Raw genomic sequence first — 25,384 nt, forward strand, 5'->3', positions numbered from 1 at the left:
TATGAGCTGTGTAATTATGTAAATTATTAAAGAAATATTGACTTTTCAGTATTTTCTTATATTTTGACATATCTATCTATAGATAGATAGAAATAGAGATAGATAGAGATAGAGATAGAGATAGAGATAGAGATAGAGATAGAGATAGAGATAGATAGATATACCTAGACACTGTGCTAGATTACAATAGGGGTAGAGAAATAAGAAGCCAAGTCTAGCAAGCCAAGTTTTGCTTTGGAGACTATTGCGAAAAACATTGCAAGAAAACCATGAGATAGCTCTGATCGCACTGACCACCTGCAAGATGGCACCGAAAGTCAAGAAGCCTAAGAGGACAACCTGGAAGTTTAGTTTGGACCTTACTTATCCAGTAGAAGATGGAATTTTTGATTCTGCAAATTTTGAACAGTTTCTATCAGAGAAGGTTGAAGTCTATGGGAAAACTGGAAATCTTGGGAATGTTGTTCACATTGAACACGCCATGAATAAAATTACATTTGTTTCTTAGAAACAAATATTTAAAAGATATTTGAAATACCTTACTAAGAAATACCTTAAGAAGAATAGTCTTTGTGATTGGTCTCCTGTGGTTGCATCTGACAAGGAGACATACGAACTTCATTACTTCCAGATTAGTCAAGATGAAGATGGATCTGAATATGAGAACTAGGTGAAGGCGCCTTATATAGGGCTTTGCTTACTAATAAAACATACAAGAAACATCTAGAAATGGACTTTTATCAGTGAATAAAAAATGTAACACTCTTTAAACAAAAACATGAGAGAATAGTTGGCTCACCTCTGAATAACTTACAGTATAACTTTGTAATGGTTCTGCCACTGTATACATACAAGTTCAATAAAGGCCTATAATTTGGTTTAATTTATGTATGAAAGGAAGTGTTTTATCAAAAACTCCCATGATATCTGGTAAGATTTTGTTAAAGAAAAGCTGATTTATAACTGGCAGATTAGATGTTAGAAAGGATTTCATGGAATCTGATGTATTTTCTTATTGGCTTCACAGACAAACACAAATTCTATCTGCTAAACTGCATCAACTATCTTCTAGTTGATTTTCACTAAAATGCCAATTATATTTTCATATGAAAAATCTGATTCCAGTGATCATTGTCAATTTATGAGAAACAATTGTGCTGAACATGAACCAAATGTAATTGATTGTCTGGTGATCAGATGTGCTAAAGGACATTATAAAACTGACATAACCCATTTTTTCTACGTAAGGTAATATTGATTTTAAAAAGTAAAGCTGTGGAAGATTTACCTACCTCACCAATACAATTTCTTTCTACTTCAGATAATTAACACCAGTCTGAAACAAAACCAAAAAGTCTTGTCAAAATAAATCTTTGAGGTTAAACTAAAACTCAACAGAAAATATTGGATTAAGATAGACATAGAGGCCTGTACTTGAAAGTTGATTTTCTCAAAATAGTTCACAAAAAATAAATCAACCTAGAGACAAAGTGGCAATTATAAATAACCTTCTTATGGAACTAATTATAAAGACATGCTCAGGCCCTGCCAGTATTGCTCAGTGGTTGAGCACTGACCCATGAAACAAGAGGTCGCTGGTTTGATTCCCAGTCAGGGTACATGCCCATTTGCAGGCTTGATCCCCAGTAGGGGGCATGCAGGGGCAGCCAATTGATGTTCTGCTCTCACATCACCTGGATGTTTCTATCTTTCTCTTCCTTCTTCCTCTTCCTTCCTCTTTCTCTAAAAAACACACACAAAACAATCAATAAAAACATATTTTTAAAAAGAAATACTCAGTCCCTAACTGGTTTTGCTCATTAGTTAGAGCATTGGCCCGTGGATTGAAGGGTTCCGGGTTCAATTCCAGTCAAAGGCATGTACCTCAGCTGTAGGCTCGATCCCTGGCCCCAGTCGGGGTGTGTGTAAGAGGCAACAAATTGATGTGTTGCTCTCACATCAAAATTTCTCTCTGTGTGTCTCTCCCTGTCCCTTCCACTCTGTCAAAAAAATATCCTCCGGTGAGAATTAACAACAACAAAAAAGAAATACTTGAGAATTAAAAGGGATTTGGGTTCTATACTAGAAACATTAGAAGTGGAATGAAAGAAACCCATAAAAGTGCTTGTATCTGTTGATCACAGCTCAGGAAAAAGGGATTGCTTCCATGGATGTTTTGCTTTATTTCCATAATGCTAAAGACTTTTCTGGCAACATTAGTAGTTGAATTCCATTAGTATGATGGGACAATTTTGAGAAGCAAGAAAAACTAGTCTAATAAAAACTAAGGTAGCCCTGGCCTATTTGGCTCAGTGGATAGAGCATCGGCTTGTGGACTGAAGGGCCCTGGAGTTCGATTCCAAGGGCACATGCCTGGGTTGTGGGCTCGATCCCCAGTTGGGGGAATGCAGGAGGCAGCTGACCAATGATTCTCTCTCATCATTGATGTTTCTGCCTCTCTCTTCCTCTCCATTTCTAAAATCAATAAAAATATATTTTTAAAAAACTAAGGTAAGAGCAGAAATTTTTGTTTATTATTCTAGTTTCCTTGAATACTTATAAATTGAGCATAAGAAATTTTCTGTGAAATACATAACAGTGACTGTGCCCTGAACAAATTGCTTCTTTCACAATGTTTTGTTCATATATTAGCAACAGATATTGAAGGTCAATAATAAAGGCAAAGGGGTCCACCTAGGATGATCGATACATTCCCAAGGACAGCAGCCAAGCAGATAAACAAGCAATAGGGAACACACATATGCTTGGTGTGAGAGCAGGTCAGGAGTCAACAACAGATAGCCAGAAGGCATCAGGCCTGTGAAGACTAGAGTAGTTCAGCAGTCAAAGCAGATGGGAGAGTTAGAAGCCAAGGAGTCATAAAATGTCAAAACTGGCAAGGAGGGAACTAAAGAAACCTCAGTTGATGTTACCTGCCACCTTTACCACAAAGTGAAAAGTGTAAAACTGAAGTCCACAGATGAGAAATAATTTGTCTAGAGTCACATCCCAAACTGAAAATATGAAGATGATGACTACCCACATATTTTGTTTCTCAGGCTAGTTATTTCAACATTGGCACTGCCTGTTTATAGTTGATTAAAACATAATATTGATCCATGTTTACTATGTTCAAAGACACTGTGCTAGTTTACAATGGGGGTACAGGAAAATAAAATGTCAAGTCCAGCAAGTAAATATATTTAATAATAAGTGCTCATTGATTGAGCACTTATTTCCTAGGCACTGGGCTAAATGCTTTACCACATAATACCATTTAATTTCACAACAACCTTATTGGATATAACAGCCACATTCTAAAGGTGGGTAAAATTGAAGCTTAGAAAAGAAAATTAATTTTCTCTAGACTACATTACTAATAGTTGCTGAAGATGGAGCTTAAAAGTAAAGATTCTCTGACTTTGTGCCCTAATGCCTAACTTCATTGTTATACTGAAGTTAACAACTACTCCTGCATGTAGGCTGCATGTGGCTCCTTTCCCAGAAGATTAAGTTCAAAACCTACAATTAAGATAAATACAGTTGATCTGAATAACATAGAGGTTAGGACACTGCCCTGACCTGCAGTCGAAATTTTATGTATAACTTTTAACTCCCCAAAAACATATCTACTAATAGCCTACTATTGAGTGAAATCCTTATTGATAACATAAACAGTTGATTAACAACTACTTTGTATGTTGCTTGTATTATATACTATATTCTTACAATAAAATAAACTAGAAAAATATAAATATTAAGAAAATCATAAGACAAATATAGTAACAGTATTGTATGCATTTAATGAAAAAAACCTCATATAAGTGGACTTTCACAGTTCAAACCCATGTTGTTCAAGTGTCAACTGTAATTGGTAGCAGTTGAATACAGAAAGAAATAATAGTAGAAGCTTCTGGTGAGTACAGCTTGGTACTGAATAAAGTGAATTTTATATCTCATATATTTGTTTTGAAGTTATTCCTTTTTGGATTACTAGTATTGTAAAAATATATGTTTAGAATAGAGAATTTCAAATATGGAGAAAGGTACATAGATAAAACATCCCTGAAATTCTTAGTAATCCCAGCACATATACATAGATATAAGTTGTTAACATTGTAGGATTTCTTTCCAGTAGGGTATATGTGAGTGTGTTTAATTAAAAATGTATATATGGTCTTTTCTATTTTTATAAAAGTAAGATCATATTGTATAGACTGTTTTATAAACTTTTTAGAGTAAGATTATGAGCATTTTTTATATCTGTAAATATGTAACACCATCATGTTATAATTTAACTAGAGGCCTGGTGCATGAAATTCGTGTACTGAGGGTGCGGGGGGGGGGGGGGTTCCTCAGCTTAGCCTGCACCCTCTCACAGTCCAGGACCCCTCAGGGGATGTCTGCCTGCTGGCTTAGGCCTGTTCCCCACAGGCTTAAGTGGACAGCTGGAAATCCCTCTCCCAGTCTGGGACCCCTTGTTCCTTACTGCCCACCTGCTAACTGCTCCTCACAACCCGGCTTGCTGCTGCTTAGCGCTGCTATGGAGGCAGGAGAGGCTCCTGCCACTGCCACGGCACTCACCAGCCATGAGCCCTATCTTTCTGTGTAGTTGTCTGTGGCCAACTTCTCTCTTCCTCCTCACTTAGGGCGAGCAGCATGTGAGGGCAGAGCGTGCTGTGGAATGCAGAGGGCTGCCTGGAGCTGAGGGGAGTGGCCAGGCCCACGGGGTGAGAGGTGGACACAGAGGACGCTATCTTACCCAATTGTGGGGCAGGCTGACTGGCCGTCATCTGCCTGACCCCACCCGGGGAGGGACCGAGCATGGTGTCTGCCTCTCCATTCTCCATCCTTCCATCGGTGACACCTGTCACCCTTGCCAGGCCTCCCCCAAAATGAGTTCAGCTCAATCCCTGAATGTAAAAGGGCACGGGGAGGGTGTGGGGCTCCACTCCAGTGCCCCCTGATTCCCAGCGATAGGACCTGGTCAACAGGACCTGATCTCAGGACAGTGGCCACAGCTGTAGAACATAGATCTGTTTCAAGAAAAGTTGGGAATGCAGACTTTCGTATGAGCCCCTATTCCAAAAGGTGGCAGTTTATTCACATTGTGGCAAAGACACCTTCAAGAGTAACATTAAGTGGGTAAAGTCAGGGCCAAACTGGGCCATTTCCTCATCCATTCTCTCTGAGGCGCATACACAGAACCAAGTCTTAGCTCTTCGCAGGACATTTCCAGGGTTTTCTTTTTAAGCCTAAAGGACAGTAGTCTGTCTCCATTCTTGTTCTTTGGGATTTTTTCATCATCGGATAAAAGGACATGTACATTGGGGCAATCCTCTCAAGATAAAATATTCCAGTTGCACCCATGTGAGGATGACAGTGTCCCTCAGAGGGAGGGAGCCAACAGATGGGGAGCAGGGAATTCTGAAAACCAAAGCGATGAAAGAGATGCTAAGCCTTTCCTTCATGCATCTGATACTCCTCCTCAGGCGGCCTGAAGGCTGGGCATCTGCTGGACCTTTACCACTTGATGTCCCACCCCGTGTGCCCTGCCCCAGCCCTGGAGCACAGGGGGCATCTGGGCGCGCCCCTCCCCCAGCTGGGAGGGTCCCCACTATGCTTCCACCTCCTTGGGAAACTTTGCTTTTCCAGCTCTGTTCCTGTGGGAGAGCCATAGGGGCACTGGATCCCTTTCCTTCCTTCAAAGTGCCCTGAAAAGCACAAAGACAGCTATGCCAGGAAGGGTTCACTCAAGTTCAGCAAGAGTTTGCAATTTTGCTGAAGGCGTGTTGAACAGTTTTCTCTTACCCCATTTGTGGGAGTGTAATCTGATTTAAAACCAATGGATTAAACAAACAGAAGCACTTTCTGCAGGGAGCTCTGGGCCCTGGGTTTGAAGGCTGGCCACGCCCCCATTGCAGTTCCACCACATCCTGGCCAGGGCCCAGAGCTCCCTTAGACCACTGGCCCCAGCCAGTGCCCAGGGCCCATTTGTTTGGTTGTCCATCACTGTCCCCCCCTGTCAGCCTGCCTGCCCCCAAATCCTCCTATTCGGTCGTCCGTTCCTGACAACCCTGGCTCTTTATATATATAGATAGTGTTTTGTTATATTGATACTAGAAGCCCGGTGCACGAAATTCGTTCACAGCGGGGGGTTTTCCCTCAGCCCAGCCTGTACCCTCTCCAATCTGGGACTCCTGGAGGGATGTCCGACTGCCCGTTTAGGCCCGATCCTGGTGGGATAGGGCCTAAACGGGCAGTCGGACATCCCTCTCACAATCCAGGACCGCTGGCTCCCAACTGCTTGCCTGCCTGCCTTCCTGATTGCCCCTAAACGCTTCTGCCTGCCAGCCTGATCACCCCCTAACCACTCTGCTGCCAGCCTGGTTGATGCTTAACTGCTCCTCTGCCAGCCTGTTTGCCCCCAACTTCCCTCCTCTGCCAGCCTGGTCACCCCTAACTGCCCTCTCCTGCAGGGTTGATCACCTCCAACTGCCCTCCCTTGCAAGCCTGGTCCCTCACAACTGCCCTCCCTTGCAGGCCGGGTCCCTCACAACTGCCCTCCCTTGCAGGCCGGGTGCCTCACAACTGCCCTTCCCTGCTGGCCATCTTGTGGTGGCCATCTTGTGTCCACATGGGGGCAGATCTTTGACCACATGGGGGCAGCTATATTGTGTGTTGCAGTGATGATCAATCTGTATATTACTCTTTTATTAGATAGGCTTGGCTTATGTAGCGGAGTGATGGTTAATTTGCATATTACCATTTTATTAGAGAGGATGTTTTAATTATTTATTTTTCTATTGCTTACTATTTCAGTTTTTTATGATCTTTTCTATTCTAAAAATAATGGGTTATGAATATATTTCTAATAATGTTTTTAAATAGAGTTCTACAAAAGGAATTAGTAGTCCAAAGCTTATAAACATTATTAAAACTCTTGATTTATATTGTCAGATTGCTTTCTATAAATGCTATACCAATTTATTCCTGACAAACAGTATTTAATGGTGCCCATTTTTCTGCTCTTTCACTCCATGCTTTCCCTCTTGAAGAATCTAGTGGTAACCTTTTGGGGATATAATCCATGAACATTAAAATGATACTTAATTTCATTCCAGGACCATGCTAATTTCTCAAATTATTATTTAAGGTCACATGCTCAAATTGAATCACAGGCTACTGGCTAGTGATTCTGTAATTGGATTGATGTGAGTGTGTCTGAACTTCTAAGACTAGCATATTTTCTTTTTTATTGAGGTAACATTGGTTAATAATTATATAAATTTCAGGCGTACAACATTATATTCCAATAGCTTAATATGTTTTTACTTGCTCACTAGCAAAAGACTACTTTCCATCAATTAACATATACTTGACCCCACCCAAAGAATATGTAGTATATATATTTTCTCATAAAAAATATGTTACTGATGATGTTTTGGATGATGATAACAATAATGGACATAAATACTACTACTATCCATTATGCATGTAGAAAACTGAGATGAGGTTAATTAACTTGTTTAATGTAAGACAGCTAATTTTTGGCAGAGCTGGAAATAAAACTCTCATCAATTTGACTCCAGAATCTGTGAGTTGAAGCACTAAGATACTAACTATCTCTTCACTGAGGTGCGTATCACAAAGTCTACAATGTCTTTCAAACTTTTTCCATTATGCTAAATAAACAAAAAAATGGAAAAAACCACAGGTTTATGCCTCTAAAGCAGCTATTTTCAACCTTTTTTATCTCAAGGTTCATATAAACTAATTACTAAAATTCTGCAGCACACCAAAAAAGTATATTTTTTGCTGATCTGACAAAAAATAGGTATAATTTTGATTCATTCATACTGAATATTTATTGTGTTGGCTATTGTCATTTTTTATTTGACAATATAAGGGAAAAGTGGTCAGTGTCCCTGATTAAATAGTCAGATATTGCATGTTTAAAAAATTCTTGTGGCACACCAGTTGAAAATCGCTGCTATAGAGTGATTGAGTTGGTAGAGAAAACTAGCCTTTTCCCCTTAATCTTCAAAGCATGCATACCATTTGGGAATTCTGTACTCATTAATGCTACAAAATGTGTCAACTAAGGACTTAATTTTGGTAAAACTGGGGACTTTTGATGTGGAGAGTAGATAATTTTAGAACCTAAATAATTTTGAGTCGGATACTTACGTTTAGCTGCCTACAGGGGGCAGCATGGGCAGTTAGAGTCCTCTGGAGAGCCCTGACAATGTAAGTGGCTAAGAAGAGAGAGAGATAAGAGGTAGAAAAGAGATAAGCACAAGTGGAATGGAACATAACTACAGCCTGACCTTTTGCTGATGTTTAGTTAGTCATCTTCACGTATTGAGCTTAGAAACACACTATTACCATTTTGATAGCAAGTTTTATTATCTATATTATTTTATTACTATGACATCACCTGCCTCTTTTTCCTAAGCTTTGAAGTTAGTAGGATAAGTACATATTACCTTCACTCACAAATCACTGAACATCACTTGAACCATCTTGAATATCAGCTAAACCAGTAAAACACATATAGGGGATGCATATTTTAATATTTGCAAAAAACTTACAATATCAATTGTAAACCACAATAATTTTTAGGGAGATAATTAAATCATAACTTTAGCAAGTATTTTTCATTATGGTCCTAAGCAAACTGGATATTTGGCATGTAATTATGTGATCTTATGTACTAGTAGAGAATTAAAAATAAATAGAAAATAAAGGGCTAAGAAAGATATTGGTTTCTGGTAAATGATTAAATCACTGGAAAATAAGTTAGTGTGTTAAAATATATCTAAAATTATCATGCATGTAATAATCCAAAAATTTCATTAATTATATCTTTGAAATTAACACATTGCAATATGTTAGTATGAATATTATAAATTGTGTCTTTACATATTAATTATTTGATACACTAAGTCTACTAAGGTGGTAGTAATTTATAGCAATCTGAAACACAAACACTTTGGGATGGGTGAATATTATTGCCATTGGATAAATCACCCCTTAAATGATGGCTGAATTGTCCAAATCCCCATAGTAAGAGTGCCATTTACTATGTAGAAAACAGAGGTTGTTGTTTTTTTATTCAAGTTACTGCCAACTTCTGATTTTAACATGAGTGATTCTTTATGCATTATTCACAAGGTCTGAATTAATATAATCAATATTCTGGTGTTAATAGTCTGAGAATATTTCCTTTATACTAGGTGCTATTCCTTAATGACATCATTCTAAAAATATAATTTGTCCTTGTAGATTTGTGAATCAGTGCCAAAAAAGGCATTTCAATGAAAGCAAGATTCTTGAAATTTAACGAACATGGCCCAAGTCCAGAATTGATTCTTGTGTTATGGCTGGTGAGTTCTCAGACTTTCTGTTGATTATGCCTCTGTTATACTACAAAGGATTTTGTAATTTTGCATAATGGACATAAATCTCTCTACATGAGCCACCTGAGAGGCAAGAAAAATGGTTTCTGTCAAGGAACTATACACAGAAATGCATTAAAAAACAGCTCTCAGTGGAGGAGACAACACTATTTTTAATATAAGTATAGAGAAATAAAAATATAATTTTACACCATTCTGGGTCATCTTACTTTGTATTAAAATATGGAAGATTTAATTTTTAAATTTGGAGGGTTTAGAAGCAAATGATAATATACTTTTCATAATTTTAACTGACTTTCTATAGGACTTTTTAGAGGACTTGTCCTCCTCAGGCATTCAGTACCAAAGTAGTTGTTCATCTGGGAATTCACAGAAACACTAACTTCCAATTAACAAAATATACATTAAAATCTGCTATAAACCACTCTAGGAGGCCTGCTGATGGATGTGATTAATGGCTGTGCATCGACGGCTATCGCACACAGGTATTAACAGAACTATTTGTAAATTGTCCATACAAATTCATGCAACCTCAGGTTATCAACCAGGAAGTCTGTATTGGAATTGGTTAATTATAGCCCCTCTTCTATTGCACCAGGCTGTGTATAATATTTCTCATTGACTGAAAACTTCCAAAAACTAGTGTTGAAACTAATTTGGAAACAGAATCTTACAATGCATATATACCTGTTTCTTTGTTAATTCTTACAAAGAGAGACATGGATCTTATTTAAGTGTATAAAGCACCTTCCTTTCCCATTTCTGTGATCCTTCTTTTGTTATACATATCCTCCTAAATTATTTTGTTGTTATAGCAATCGTTTTCTATATTGTAGAACCAAATCCAGCAAGAATGGTATCCAAAGCTATGTTCTTACTAACTATAGTCCAGTGATGGGCAACCTTTTGAGCTTGGTGTGTCAAACTTCGCCAAAAAACTGAGCATAACTCGGGTAGCGTGTCACTTTGAGGAAAAAACATTATTTCACAAATGTTTCATCCTTAGGAGCAGCAAATGTTTCATCCTCGGCATGCGGCCGCCTCAGGGGCCGCGTGTCATCAGAAATGGTTACACGTGTCAGTGCTGACACGCGTGTCATAGGTTCGCCATCACTGCTATAGTCTCAAAGATGTCTATCACACAATTGTGGATCCAAAAGTAAATTCTTTGTATGTCATATTCCCCCTTAAGTTGGTTACAATTTGCATCTTTGACTCAGGGCCAGACTATTTCAGGCCTGAACAGAAACAACAGTCCTTTTAATGATACCATGCTTTTTATCTGCCAGTGCATTCATACCCATTCTTTCATGTGACCTCATGGATACATCTTAGTAGGCAGGGCAGGCATTGTCATTTACAACAAATGGTAATAGCACAATTTATAATATAGCAAGGCACTTAGTGTTCTGATTATAATGGTCACTTACTGTCTAGATAATACAGTTTACTCGGTATTTATTCACATTTCAAGAAATTAAAATGTGCTGTTAAAATCAGAATTGACCAGTTGAGCTTAAAATCATTTCCAGAGAAAAGTGTCATAATAGTAATTTGTGCTGATCAACCAATTTCCATGAAATCTACAGTTTAGAGATATGTAAGAGAGAGACTGAAAATAGTCTTAAGATTTAGGAGTCAATAAGCTTCCTTAATAATTTTTTTAATTCATACTTGTAGATTTTCCATTTTTTATTGTTGACACTATTACAGATGTTCTCCTTTTCCCATTCTTTGCCCACCTCCACCCAGCCCCCACCTACCCTTCCCCTGGCTTTCATCACACTGTTGTCTGTGTCCACAGGCTATGTGTATATGTTCTTTGACTAATCAGTGTATTTTCTTTTATCTAGACCTGCCCTCTTAAGATTCTCAAATTGTTTATTCTAAAAGGCTCAGCATAATTTAAATTTTTAAATGTTAAAAGTAATCATCTAAGTTTGAGTTAAGTATTTTTACTTTCATCTAAACATCTCTCAAGGGAACTATCCCATCAAATACTTGTAAAGTACTATAGGATACATAAATAAATTTAAATAAGTTAGAATAAGTATAATATATGGAAACTTTTTTAATGGGTGTTATCATTCTTTTTTATTGTTTAAAGTATTACAAATAGTAGAACATGTCTCCTTTTTCTCCCATTGACCTCCCCCCGGGCAACCCCACCCCCTCTTCTCATCACAAATTAACATCAATGGAAAGAATTAACATCAATGGAAAGTCCTATTGATAGGGTAGTTGAGACAAATGCCACTTAGGCAACAACATTTAAAATGTGGTACAAATAGCAAAATTAAATCCAATTGCAAACTTATATCACAATGAAAAGACAGTAAATGTGACAGATGAAAATGGCATTATATACTAGCAAAGAGATGGTCCTGTACAGATAATTATTGGGAGAAAGGCCAAGACAACTATGAGGTTAAAAAAATTATCTTAGTTTCTTCCCCAACCACTGACAAAATCTATTACTAGACACCAAATATGTTCCTGTTACATCAGACAGCCATGAGTCCACTCAGCCTTCAAGACTTTATGAGTTCACCAAGTGTTCTGTGCTTTAAACTCATTCCCTTATGCCTTCCCCACATAAAAAATTAGCTGTTACAGATCACTACTTCTGGAGCTTGTCAGGCCCTGTGGTTAAATAGGCTGTTAATGCATTTCTCCTGTATCAAATATTTGCATTTTCACACAACTATTTTGGATAAAGTTTCCCAAAGAGGTAATTCTAACGATAGAGAGAAATTGGGATTTTTTTCTTATTGTTTGAAATGCTTTGGGGCAATTTTAGCACCTTAGGAGGCATTTTTAGCCCCATGAATTCCACCATATGGCTATTTGCCTAAGCTCTGTGTTGACCCTAATAATTCCATACTGGTTGAGATGGAAGTTTTCCCACTTTGTTAATAATGGTAGTCAAATAAAGGACACTCTGATTTGGGCATCCATTTAGAAATCTGATGCTGAACAATAAATGGAATATATGAAACACCGAAGGGTTGCATTTTAAAAGAAAGGGATATAACTGGTGATGGAAGGACACTGACTTTGGGTGATGAACACACAATACAATATAGAGATGATGTATTATAGAATTATACACCTGAAAACTATATTATTTTATTAACCAATGTCACCCCAATAAATTAAAAAAAAGAATTTTTTAAAAAAGTTCCAGCTCCTTCTTACCCAGTAAGTTTCCTGCAGCATCTAAGAAGTGGTTATCTGAACCCAGATCAATAATTTCAAATAACCACAGATTGTTTTTAAAAATCACCATAGTTACTAGTAAATACTCAGCCTGTATAATACTTAAGGCAATTATAATTTATTTTCATTTTAAAGTATTCTGATGCTTCATGTAATTTTGTCCAGCTAAGGAAAGGTTTCCCAACCACTTTTCTCAATCCCTCCAAAACAAGGCCCAACCTCAAGGCGTCTCTGAGATCTATCCTGATTCCACTCTAGCAAACCTGTGGATGACTGAGCTCTTAATAAGTTAGGCAAAGGTCTTCCTTATAATTGTCACACAAAAGTATTTGTTAATGGATTCCCAGCTCCTGTCAAGTTCTCTTGTTAAGATATTTATATGTGTAATACAAGTAAGTTTCACATAAAAGTAGCCAGAGTTCTGGAAATGAAAAAACAAAACAAACAAAAAAAAACACCTCTCTAATTTTCCCTCATCTTTCAACCCAGGAGCTCCTGACTTAAGATCCACTAGTGCCCTCTTCTGGTCAGAAGAAAAGATAAAAGTCATCTTTTTTGAGTAGTCAATAGAGAATAATCAAATATTTTTAGGAAATCCCCTCAAATAATAATCTCATTTATAAAACAATGTTAGGAAATATAACTTTTATAAAATGAACTACCTCTGTATTAAAAGTGGTACTACTAGCTACAAATTTTAGACAAACATATGAGTTATATATTTATTTTCAAAGATGACAAAGTATATTTCAGTATTGCAAATTGGATCAAATACAAGATATTTTAAAAACATATGTGCATTAAAATAGTCATGTGACTTTCTATGAACCCAAATGGAGAAAAGTTTGTGAGAAAGAATATTATAAAGTGTGAAAATGTACTTGAAAAATGCATTTTTCATAGGTTATTTTTTCTATGCACAGTATAAGAATAAACTGTTTCACACACTCACAACTGTAAACATACTTTTACTCACCCTGTATACCTGTGTGTGTATGTGTGTGTATATATATATGTGTGTGTGTGTGTGTGTGTGTGTGTGTGTGTGTGTGTATTCAGAGACCCAGTGCACGAAATTTGTTCACGGGGGGGAGGGGGGAATCCCTCATCCCAGCCTGTACCCTCTGCACTCCGGGACCCCTATACCTTTTTCTTATCTAGCTAACCTCTTCACATTTAAAAAAAAATTAACTGATATACCAACTACTCTAAGAAATCCTCTTTGAGCAAATCTCTTTACAATGTGTATTAAGTCTTTTCATAGTATACCATTCTTTTTCTTTAGCAGCAACTTAGAGTGGATGCAATGTGCTCTCTTTCTTGCGTCTGAATTTTTTCTTGTTGCTCTTGTAATAGCGAAGCTTATCCAATTTACATTTGCCCTTCAAGGGCTTATATTTGGTTCATTTTCTAGTTGGCTCCCTGCTTTTTTTTTTTTTTAAGCAATAAATTTGGCCTTTGATAGTAAACCTCACTTGTAATCAAGCCTGTAGGTCTCCCCTTCTGAATATTTCTATAATACCTATCACTTTAGCATACCAGAGATTGTGTTAATTTATAGAAAATAATAATAAATGTCACATGATCATTTGATCTTCTAGTAATATTTTATAGCAAGATGTATTATTCTAGTAATTTAACTATTACACAACTGAGGCGTACAGAAATAAATCACATTGAACAATAAAGAATGTCTCAAATATCAAAGCATAGTACACTTAGGGCCTCCCTTGTCCTGTGCCTCAGATATTATAACATAGTACACAGTTCACATGGAACTCAGCTTCCTTTAAATTAGGAAGGGTTGCCATACTCATGAAGCAGCTACTTCCACACATATTTTATTTTTTATTTAATTCACAGCACACAATCTTCGTACTAATTGTTGGAAAATCACCCTAGCAATTGCCTCTGTTCCTCTCTGTATTGTTGCCTTACATTCTGATGTCATTACTGCGCTTTTATCATCCACTCGCTCTAATAAGATTGTGAATTATTTAAGGGCAGAGATCATGACTTGAACTTGTGTTTCTCTGTCATGGTGCCTAGATAAATACTCAAATGCCATCCAGACCAAATGACTGTGATGAGAGAGGCCCACCATTGCTGGAGACCTCTGATTTTTATTTAAGTGGCCTCACTTGTTCTGTGCTTTTACAGAGGAGTGAGTAAGGGCTGAGGGAATTTGGGGAAATCCAGACAGAATTCTCCTCCTGCAAGATTTTGCTAAGCTGGCACCCAGAACTGCTGGGCGGCTTCTTCGCGGGACCACCGGGCATTTATTCAATTAAAACCCGGACACACAGCAATAACAAAGGCACTGGTCTCCTACTGCTAATGTATGGGGGTCAAACCCCAGTCTGCAGGAACTCACCCCTGCAGTCAGGACCAGGCCAATGGGTGGACCTGGGCTGGTGCTCCTAACTCTGGGGAAAGGGAGACTTCTCTTGACCCGGGAAACTATCAACCAAAAAATCAGAGAAGCACAGAGGATGATTAAAAAACATGAAAGATAATGCTGGCGATTCCTTCAATCTCTGGGGTAAAAACAAACCAAAACAAAACCCTGAACTTGTACACACATGTGTGGAAAAACGTTGCTCAAGGGAAAAGCGATTCAGACCCAGGCGGAGGGCTGCAGGCTAGAGGCCCCAGACTCTGTGCCAAGCACCCGAATAGGTCCATAGCACAGGCTGGTCAGTGGAGCAGCCTCTTCGCCCGGGACCTCAGGTGGCTTGGCCTCTTCACCCTGGACCACCAGGCAGCTTGGCTTGTCCTCTTCATGGCCACCAGGCTTCCTGCCGTCCCCTCCCCCCCCCCCCGGGGCCATGGGAACTGCGCGGCAGGCACATGGAGCAGCTGGCCCCACCCTCGCTGTGGGGAAGCCATCTTGCTATGGCATGATGGTCAATTTGCATATTCCCTCTTTATTATATAGGATTAATGAAGATAAAATGCTGCAATGCAGGGGAGGACTCTACATGGAAACTGTAGATGTGTAATAAAAAAGTTTGAAACATACACACATATACACACAAAATAGTCTCTTTTTTTCCTGTTCTCTTCATAGTTGTTTTGATAGGCTACACTCATATGCCATGATCTTTTTCAAAATTTTCCTTTGGAAATTAGTCATAGCCAAAAATTCATTAACATTAATTTTGGCAAACACTTTCATTTTTACCCATGAGTGTATTACTCAGCTTGGGCTCCCATATAATTGAGCACATTAAACTGTAAATCCCATTTAGCAGTTCCCTAAAATTCAAATCTGTGTTTTTTTATAGGAGATAGATTTATCTACATCAAGGATATTCAAAAGGATTCATCATCTACTCAGAAAACTTTATTTTATTTTATTTTTTACCTATTTAAATTAATGTATTTTTTAATTTTTCAGTTAAAGCTTTTAAATTAAATTAAATTTATTTTATTTTATTGTTGACAGTATTACAGATGTTCCTCCAATCCCCCTCCCCTTTACTCCTCCTCCAAACCCCTGCCACACCTCAGGCCTTCATGACACTATTGTCTGTATCCATTGCTTATGTATATATATATATATATATATATATATATATATATATATATATGCATAAGCAATATATATATGTTATTTGGTTAATCTCTTTCTGTCTGTCTCTCCCCACACACCTCCCCTCTGAGATATGTCAGTTTCTTCTATGCCTCCATGTCTCTGGACCTATTTTGTTCATCAGTTTATTATGTTCATTAGGTTCCATTTATAAGTGAGATCATGTATTTGTCTTTCTCTGATGGGCTTATATATTTTATATATTTTTGTATTACTTTCAGGAGTATGGCATAGTGATTAGGCCAGTGATGGCGAACCTATGACACGCGTGTCAGCACTGATATGCGTAGCCATTTCTGATGACATGCGGCCAAGGTGGCTGCATGTCGAGGATGAAACATTTGCTGCTCCTGAGGATGAAACATTTGCAAAATAATGTTTTTTCCTCAAAGTGAAACACTACCCGAGTTATGCTCAGTTTTTTGGCGAAGTTTGACACACCAAGCTCAAAAGGTTGCCCATCACTGGATTAGGCAATCATATACTTTACAAAATATTCCTTCTGATATTTCCATTACTCAACTGGCCCAAAACATATTTATTACAATATTAATTATTATATTTCCTATGCCATAATTTATATCTCTGTGACTCTTCTGCAAGTACCAATTTATACTTCTTAATCCTTCCACCTTTTTCACCCAGCACCCATCCCAGCCCCAATCTCCATCCCCTCTGGCAACTGACAGTCTGTTCTCTGTATATATATGAGTCTGTTTCTATTTTATTTGTTTTTGTTTATTTTGTTCTTTAGATTCCACATATAAGTGAAATCATATATTTGTCTTTTTCTATCTGACTAATCTCACTGAACATAATACACTCTAGGTCCATCTCTGCTGCCACAAATAGTAAGATTTCATTATTATTTATGGCCAAGTAATATTCCATTGTATATATCCAATATTGCTTTTCCATACACTCGTCCATTAATGGGCACTTGGGTGGTTTCCATATATTGGCTATTGTAAATAACATTGCTAGGAACATATGGGCTGCATATATGCTTTTGAATTAATGTTTAAGGTTGTTTTGTGTTTGTTTGTTTGTTTCGGATAAATTACCGGAAGTGGAATGGCTAGATCATAAGGCAGTTTGATGTTTAATTTTTTTAGGAAACTCTATACTGTTTACAATAATGGCTGCACCAGTCTGCATTCCAACCAACAGTGCACATGCTCTTTTCTCCACATGCTCTCCAACCCTTGTTGCTTGTTGATTTATTAATGACTAGAGGCCCAGTGTATGAAATTCATGCATGGGTAGGGTTCCTAGGCGTGGCTGGCAATCAGGGCTGATAAGGTTCCCTGCCTTCCTGCCTCCCCCTTCCCTCACTCCCTCAGCACCCTGCCACAGCCTCTGGTCGCCCACCATGTTCTGCACCGCCCCCTGGCAGTCAGCACATGTCATAATGGGCGATCGAACTACCGGTCTCCCAGTTGAACTCCTGAGGGGACAATTTGCATATTAGCTTTTTATTATATAGGATAGCCATTTTGACAGGAGAGAGGCTATATCTCATTAATTTGCATTTCTCTGATGATTAGTGACATTGAGCATCTTTTTATATGTCTACTAGAGACCCGATGCACGAAGATTCATGCAAGAATAGGCCTTCCTTCCCCTGGCTGCCAGCATCGGCTTTTCCCCAGCACCTGGGACCCAGGCCTTCGCTCTGGCCACCGCCTTCCGCCTTCGCTCCAGCCCTGCCACCCTCCTGTAGCTCCCTCCACCCCCCCCACCACCCCCACCCCCCATAGCAGGCATCCTGCCCCAACCCAGCCACTCCACACCTACGTGCATGTGCTGCCCAGAGGTCTGGAGCGGCCAGGGTGGGGCGGAAAGCCTGCGTAGTTGCCATAGTGACAACACAAGCATCCTGGCCCAGCTGCCACCATCTTTGTCCTGTCAATTTGCATATTCCTTCCTTATTGGCTGTGGGCACCACCATCTTTGTCACAGAGTGACGGTCAATTTGCACATTCCATCTTTATTAGATAGGGTTGGTCATTTGAATGTACTCATTGAAGAAATCTCTATTCAGGTCTTTTGCCCATTTTTTATTCAACTAGTTTTTCAGTGTTGAGTTGTATGAGTTCTTTATAAATTTTAGATATCACCCCTTACAGATTTATCATTGGCAGATATATTCTCCTATTCAGTGGATTGTCTTTTCATTTTATTGATGATTTCCTTTGCTGTGCAGAAACATTTTAGTTTTATGTAGTTCATTTTTTTATCTTTTAAAAATTATTATTGTAGTCCCATTTTTTTAAAATTCCTTATTGTTGTAAGTATTACATATGTCTCCTTTCCCCTATTGTCCTCTCCCAGCATGCTCCTGCCCCCCAGCACAGGCCTTCACCCTCCTACTGTCTGTCCATTGGTTATGCTTATATGCATCCATACAAGTACTTTGGTTGATCTCTTACCACTCCCCCCACCCTCACCTATATTCCCTCTGTGGTTTGATAGCAGTCTGTTTGATGCTTCTATGTCTCTGGATCTATTTTTGTTCATCAGTTTATGTTGTTCATCATATTCCACAAATGAGTGAGATCACATGATATTTATCTTTCTCTGACTGGCTTATTTCACTTAGTATAATGCTCTCTAGGTCCATTCATGCTATTGCAGATGGTAAGAGTTCCTTCTTTTATACAGCAGCGTAGTATTCCATTGTGTAGATGTACCACAGTTTTTTAATCCACTCACCTGCTGATGGGCACTTAGGCTGTTTGAAAAATCTTAGGTATTGTAAATTGTGCTGCTATGAACATAGGGGTGCATATATCCTTTATGATTGATGTTTCTGATTTCTTGGGATATATTCCTATAAGTGGGATTACTGGGTCAAATGGGAGTTCCATTTTTAATTTCTTGTGGAAACTCCATACTGTTTTCCACAGTGGCTGCACCAGTCTGCATTCTTACCAGCAGAGTACGTGGGTTCCTTTTTTCTCCACTGTAAAGAGCAGTTATAGGATTAAGCCTCGGACTGACCTGCTGGCAAAGTCGAAAACAAGTCCCAGCTTGGAGGGCACAGCCCTCTAAGCATAATTAAGCTTGATCTTGTGACTGCTCCCTAGATCTTTCCTGGGTAGCTAATGGGCTGTGGGAGGGGCAGCAAGTGCTGCCAAAACAAGTGAAACTTACAAGAACATTGTAAATTACCTTGTTTACCCCTGATTACAAATAAAGCATGAGCTTTGCAGTCTGGATCTGTTCTGTGGCCTCAGCAAGGCACAGAAGATGCACCTAGACCCAGCTTATTCTCTTGTCTGTCTTTTTCTTCATCCTTCACCAGCCCTCCCTCAGGCTCGCCGAACCCTTGGCTGTGCTGGCGCAGTGCACTCCACATCCTCACCAGCACTTGTCATTTGTTGATTTGTTGATGATAGCTATTCTGACAGTGATGAGATGGTACATCATTGACTTTTTTATTTGCATCTCTCAGATAATTAGTGACTTTGAGCATTTTTTCATATGCCTCTTGGCCTTCTGTATGTCCACTTTCAAAAAGTGTCTATTTAGGTCCTTTGCCCATTTTTTTCAACTTCCAGCATAATTTATTTTTCCTAGAATTTGGATACAATTAATTGCAGCAAGACAATGCTGAATACTATTTAAGCCTCACTTTAGGTTCTTAAACTTCCTCAACATTTGTAAATGTGAATTCACATTTCAGTGAAATTGGAAAACTAAAATTTGACATTCCAACAAATTTACTCAATATTGATGTAACTACAAAATTTTATATGTAACATGTGGACTTTTCAGAATTTGCCCTTTAGAAACTAGCTTAAAACAAATTTAAAAAGGTTATTCTGTCCTAACTTATTAAGTTTTACAGCAACAGACCCCCTTCCCATAGCTTTTACCGTGTAGAGATAGATGATTTCTCCCTTTAAGACAAAATGAAACAAACAAACAAACAAACAAACACCAACATTCTCACCCAGAAAAAAATGTTAACAGAATTATCCAATTCTAAAGTACCAGCACATATAACACTAGAAATAGGTTATGGGCAACTCCTCTTAAGACTTTTACCTAAGTAGTATAACAGAAAGTTACAGTGTTTACCAAAAGAACACACAGGTTTCTCATTAAACTTTGTTATTTTAATGGGTCTCAAAATTCTGTGACAGGTTTTTGGTCATGTTGTTTCCATTAAAAAGTACTAATTTTAAAAACTAATAACTTAAAAACTGCACACACACAAAAGAAACAAATGTTTCACAAAACATTCTCCTTTCCTTCTGAAGGTTTTACGATGCATTGTAATCATTAACCAGTCTTTTACTATTAAACTTAAATGGCCAATTGAGACAAACAGTTCTGAGACCATTCTACCACTGATCAAGACTGGGGTGGCAGGTGTTGGGAATAATATTCATTTAGCTTCTGAGATTTCTGGGCAAACTTGGTGACTTTGCCAGCTCCAGCTGCTTTCTTGTCCACTGATTTGATGACACCCACAGCAACTGTCTGTCTCATGTCATGAACAGTGAAACAGCCCAGAGGAGGGTAGTCAGAGAAACTCTCAACACACATGAGCTTGCTAGGAATCATATCAATGATGGTGGCATCACCAGATTTCAAATCTTAAGGCCATTCCAGCTTTTTCCCAGAACGATGATCATTCTTCTCCTTCAGGTCAGCAAATTTGCAAGCAATATGAGCTGTGTGACAATCCAGCACAGGTGCATAACCAGCACTGATTTGGCCTGGGTGATTCAGGATAATCACATGAGCTGTGAAGCCAGCTGCTTCCAATAGTGGGTCATTTTTGCTGTCACCAGCCACATTGCCATGGCAAACGTCTTTGACAGACACGTTCTTGACATTGAAGCCCACATTGTCCCCAGGAAGAGCTTCACTCAAATCTTCATGGTGCATTTCAAGAGAATTTATTTCAGTAGTAACGTTGACTGGAGCAAAGGTGACCACCATTACAGGTTTGAGAACACCAGTCTCTACTCGGCCCACAGGGACAGTACCAATACCAACAATCTTGTAAACATCTTGAAGGGGCAGATGCTTGTCAGCTGGACAAGTTGGTGGCAGAATGCAATCCAGAGCTTCAACCGGTGTGGTTCCACTGGCACTGCCATCTTGATGGTTGACCTTCCATCACTTGAACCAAGGCATATTAACACTTGGCTCCAGAATGTTGTCACCATTCCAACCAGAATTTGGCACAAATGCTACTATTGTCAGGGTTGTAGCCAATTTTCTTAATGTAGGTGCTGAGTTCTTTAACAATTCCTAGTATCTTTTCTGGCTGTAGGGTGGCTCAGTAGAATCCATTTTGTTAACACCAACAATCAGCTGTTTCACACCCAGTGTATAAGCCAGAAGGGCATGCTCACGGGTCTGTCCATTCTTGGAGATACCTGCTTCAAATTCACCAATACCAGCAGCAACAATCAGGACAGCACAGTCAGCCTGAGATGTGGCTGTGATCATGTTTTTGATGAAGTCTCTGTGTCCTGGGGCTTTTGTTTGCTGAATATTTTTTGATTACTGCTTCAATTTCCTCCACAGTTATCAGCCTATTTAGTTTCTGTGATTCTTCCTGATTAAGTTTTGGAAGATTGTATTTTCTTAGGAATATGTCAATTTCATCTAGGTTGTCCAGTTTGTTGGAATAGAGTTGTTTGTAGAATTTTTTACAATCCTTTGTATAGCTGTAGGGTCAGGTGTTACTTCACCTCTTTCATTTCTGATTTTGTTTATTTGGGTCCTCTCTATTCGTTTCTTGGTGAGCCCGGCTAGAGATTCATCAATCTTGTTTATCCTTTCAAAGAACCAGCTCTTGGTTCTATTAAACTTTGTATTGAGGTGTGTTTTGTTTTGATTTGTTTTGTTTTTTGTCTCAGTGTCATTTATTTCCTCTCTGATCTTTATTATTTCCTTTTTTCTACTTACTCTGGGCTTCTCCTGTTGCTCTCTTTCTAGTTCTTTAAGATATATGATTAGATAACTTATTACCAGTTTTTTCTTTATTTGTTTGTTTGTTTTTTGAGATAGGCCTGTACTGCAATAAACTTTCCTCTCAGGACTTTCATTGTGTCCCACAGATATTGGATTGTTGTGTTTTCATTTTCATTTGTTTCCTGAATGTTTTTATTTCTTTGATCTCTTTGGTAACCCATTCATTGTTAAATAGCATGCTATTTAGCCTCCAGGTGTTTGATTGTTTTTATTGCAGTTGATCTAATTTTATGCCATTGTGATCTGAGACCATGCTCTATATGATTTCAATCTTCTTGAATTTACAGACTTAGCTTGTATCTTAATATGTGGTCTATCTTTGAAAATGTCTTATGTGGCCCTAAACGGTTTGGCTCATTGGATAGAGCATTGGCCTGCAGACTGAAGGGTCCCAGGTTTGATTCCAGTCAAGGGCATGTACCTTGGTTGCGGGCACATCCCCAGTAGGTGGTGTGCAGGAGATGGCTGATTGATGTTTCTCTCTCATCAATGTTTCTAATACTCTATCCCTCTCCCTTCCTCTCTATAAAACAATCAATAAAATATACTTTAAAAAAAAGAAAATGTCTTATGTGTACTTGAAAAGAATGTGTATTCCGTAGCTTTGGGGTGAAATATTCTGAAGATGTCAAGTAATTCCATCTGATCTAGTGAGTCATTTAGCATTGCTGTTTATTTGCTGATTTTTTTTTGTATAGAGAACTTATCTAGTGATGTCAATGGGATATTAAAGTCCCCTACTATGACTGTATTGCTGTCTATCTCTCCCTTGATATCTTCCAGAAATTTTTTTATGTATATGGATGCTCCTGTATTGAGTGCATATATGTTTACCAGCGTTATATCCTCTTATTGAATTGATTCCCTTTAGTATTATGAAGTGGCCTTCCTTATGTCTTGTTTTGGCCTTCACTTTGAATAAGTATTGCTACCCCATCTTTTTTTTATTTTTTTTACTGAACATTTTTTTCCTTCCTTTCACTTTCAGCCTGTGTGAGTCCTTTGTTAGGAGGTAGGTCTCTTGTAGACAGCATATATAGGGGCCATGTTTTCTTATCCATTAAGCTACCCTATGTCTTTTTTATTGAAGCATCTAATTCATTTATGTTTATGGTTATTATTGTCAACTTTTTTGTTGACATTTTTGTTCTTTATGCCTGTGTTCCTTCTTCCCTTTCCCTTTCTCCTTTTTACAGAAGTCCCTTTACCATTTTTTGCATTGCTGACTTGATGGTAATAAACTTCATTAGGCTTTTTTTGTCTGTGAAACTCCTGATTTCATCTTCAGTTTTTGAATCGTAGCCTTGCTGGATAACATATTCTTGGATTCAGTCCCTTGCTTTGTATCACTTTGTATACTTCATTCCATTCCCTCATGGCCTGATGTGTTTCTCTTGAGAAATCAGTTGGTAGCCTAATGGGAGATCCCTTGTAGGTAAGTTTCTGTCTCTCTCTGATGGCCTTTAAGATTCTTACTTTGTTGTTGACATGTGCCAATTTAATTATGATGTGTCTTGATATAGGACTTTTTGGGTTTATCTTGTTTGGGACTCTGTGCTTTCTGGACTTGTGTGACTTTTTTCTTCCCAAAGTCAGGGAAGTTTTCTGTCATTATTTACTAGAGGCCCAGTGCATGATTTAATCATGCACGTGTAGGCTTTCTGTCTGCTGGTCGGGACCCGGTGTGGCTGGCAGCTCCAAAGTCCCTGGGCCCCTAGGGCGAGGCGGGGCGGGGGCGTGGTCCTCCTGTGGCAGGAGCCCAGGCCGGGGTCTTGACTTCGCCTCTCGCCCAGGAAGGCTGGGGCCGCCGCCGCCTCCTCTGCCTTCATGGAAACCCACGTCCTCTGCAGACACCGCCGCGCGCTCCTGCGGCCCAACTGCCGCCAGACTCCTCCCCCGGGAGCCGCGGCCCCTGCCCACCCGCGCCGCCTCCAAACCTCCAAACGCCCAGCTCGCTGCCCCAGAGGCCCGTCTGTGCTGCAGCACAGCCATGGCGCAGAAGCTGAGCTCACGCCGCCACTGGCAACGCGAGCTCAGCGTCCTGCCCGCCCAATCACCACCCCAGCCACCCCGAGTCCCGCCCCCTGTGTCTCCCGCTGGCCAAATCGTGGGCGTAGCGGAGTGATGGTAATTTACATATTACCTTTTTATTATGTAGGATTCAAACAGGTTTACTATTCCTTGCTCATCTTCCTCTCCTTCTGGCATCCCTATTATGTGGATGTTGTTTTGTTTCATGTTACCCCCAAGCTCCCATAAACTCTCATCTTGCTTTTTAAGGTTTTTATTCCAGTTGATACTCTGCTTGGGTGTTTTTTCTACCTGGTCTTCTAACTTGGTCCTCAGATTCTTCTAGTCTACTATTGAAAACTTCCATTGTGTCCTTTATTGCCACTATGTCATTTTTCATTTTTCTTGATTCTTATACATGTTGGTGAATTTCCCATCTAGCTGTTTGAGCATTCTTATAACCATTACTCTGAATTCTTTCTCTGACAAATTACTTGTCTCCATTTCAGTTAGTTGTTTTTTTGTCATTCCTTCTTTTCTTTCATATGGGGGTTATTTCTTTGTCTCCCCATTTTTTTGTCCCTTTGTATTTGTTTCTATGTCTTAGATCAAACTGCTATGCCCCCCCCCCAGATTTTATGAATTTGTCTTATGTATTAGTTGCTTTGTGGGACCCAGTGGTGCAGTTTCTTGGGTCTTCTGGGCTGGGTATTCTAGGGAGGCCCCCTACTTGAGCTATTTGGGTTCTCCTGATATAGTTGGGTCTTGAATGTTATTGTCCCATTCATGAATGGTGTCTGATTATGTGGCTCACTCTCTTTAATGTTGTGCCAGTTGTTGTGGAGGTGCTGACTGAACAGCACAAAATACAGCATGATAGAACATGACACAGAAGGAACAAACATGAATGTACACAAGACACCTATAACCCCAATAAAAGTGACCAACAGAGAAAATTAATTAGGAATAGAAAAGAGAGCAAGGGTGATATCAAGAAAAGAAAAAGAAACAAACAGCAACTACAAAACACAAAAATAAAAAAATAAAAAATATGGGGAGGAAATACAACAAAACAAACAAGTAAACCAAAAAGCACAAACAAAAAACATCAAGAAAAACGGGGGGGGGGAGGGGGGAA

The 25,384-nt window shown here is 39.0% G+C and overlaps 2 pseudogenes across 2 annotated transcripts; one reads left to right on the forward strand and one right to left on the reverse strand.

The window, feature by feature from the left end:
• The first annotated feature begins 304 nt into the window (after positions 1-304).
• Positions 305-670, forward strand: LOC307095272 (ribosomal protein eL22-like 1; annotated as a pseudogene). The gene has a single exon. The product of its transcript is annotated as a ribosomal protein eL22-like 1 (transcript).
• A 19,928-nt stretch (positions 671-20,598) lies between these two features.
• Positions 20,599-24,613, reverse strand: LOC307095273 (elongation factor 1-alpha 1-like; annotated as a pseudogene). The gene is made up of 2 exons: positions 24,572-24,613; positions 20,599-21,747 (listed from the first exon to the last, which is right to left on the reverse strand). The product of its transcript is annotated as an elongation factor 1-alpha 1-like (transcript).
• Positions 24,614-25,384: the final 771 nt, after the last annotated feature.

This window comes from Cnephaeus nilssonii (assembly GCF_951640355.1).
Source record: "Cnephaeus nilssonii genome assembly, chromosome: X".
Taxonomy (NCBI): Eukaryota; Metazoa; Chordata; class Mammalia; order Chiroptera; family Vespertilionidae; genus Cnephaeus; species Cnephaeus nilssonii.